Source organism: Arachis ipaensis, chromosome B8 (assembly GCF_059453495.1).
Source record: "Arachis ipaensis isolate K30076 ecotype BB chromosome B8, ASM5945349v1, whole genome shotgun sequence".
NCBI classification, from domain to species: domain Eukaryota; kingdom Viridiplantae; phylum Streptophyta; class Magnoliopsida; order Fabales; family Fabaceae; genus Arachis; species Arachis ipaensis.
In genome coordinates this window covers 48,408,257-48,409,304 of record NC_142443.1, presented here as the reverse complement: position 1 = coordinate 48,409,304, position 1,048 = coordinate 48,408,257, and the positions used below count along the sequence as shown (strand labels likewise).

Below are 1,048 nucleotides of genomic sequence, written 5' to 3'. Positions count from 1 at the left end.
TATGGCATTCAGAGCATCAATTTCAAGAACTCCCTTCCTCTGAGGTGTCCCATTACTCATAGGATTCCTTTCAGAAGTGTACATGAACTGGTTATTTGCAACCATGTCAATGAGTTCCTGAGCTTCTGCAGGTGTTTTCTTTAGGTGAATGGATCCACCTGTAGAATGGTCCAATGACATCTTTGCTAATTCAGACAGACCATCATAGAATATATCCAGGATGGTCCATTCTGAAAGCATGTCAGAAGGACACTTTTTGGTCAGTTGCTTGTATCTCTCCCAAGCTTCATAGAGGGATTCACCTTCTTTCTATTTGAAGGTTTGAACATCCACTCTAAGCTTGCTAAGCTTTTGAGGAGGGAAGAACTTGGCTAAGAAAGCCGTGACCAGCTTATCCCAAGAGTTCAGGCTATCTTTAGGTTGAGAGTCAAACCATATTCTAGCTCTGTCTCTTACAGCAAACGGGAAAAGCATAAGCCTGTAGACCTCAGGATCAACCCCATTGGTCTTCACAGTATCACAGATTTGCAAGAATTCAGTTAATAACTGAAAAGGATCTTCTTATGGAAGTCCATAAAACTTGCAATTCTGTTGTATCAGAGAAACTAATTGAGGCTTTAGCTCAAAATTATTTGTTCCAATGGCAGGGATTGAGATGCTTCTTCCATGTAAATTGGAATTTGGTGCAGTAAAGTCACCAAGCATCTTCCTTGCATTGTTATTATTTTCGACCATGTCTCGTTCTTTTTCAAAAATTTCTGTCAGATTTTCTCTAGAGAGTTGTGCTTTAGCTTCCCTTAGCTTCCTCTTCAGAGTCCTTTTAGGTTCCGGATCAGCTTCAACAAGAATGTTCTTGTCCTTGCTCCTGCTCATATGAAAGAGAAGGGAACAGAAAATAATAGGGATCCTCTTTGCCACAGTAGAAAGGTTCCTTTATGTGAGTAGAAGAGAAGAAAAAGAATTCGAACACAGAAAGAGGGAAAGGGGTTCGAATTTTTAAGAAGAAGAAAAGTATTAGTAGATAAATAATTAGAAAGAGATGAGTGGG

General features: G+C 39.6%; 1 non-coding gene across 1 annotated transcript; it reads left to right on the top strand.

The window, feature by feature from the left end:
• Window positions 1-234: 234 nt before the first annotated feature.
• On the top strand, window positions 235-342 carry LOC148547988 (small nucleolar RNA R71). Its single transcript, XR_015897870.1, has one exon. It is a non-coding gene; the product is annotated as a small nucleolar RNA R71 (small nucleolar RNA).
• The last annotated feature ends 706 nt before the right edge of the window (window positions 343-1,048 follow it).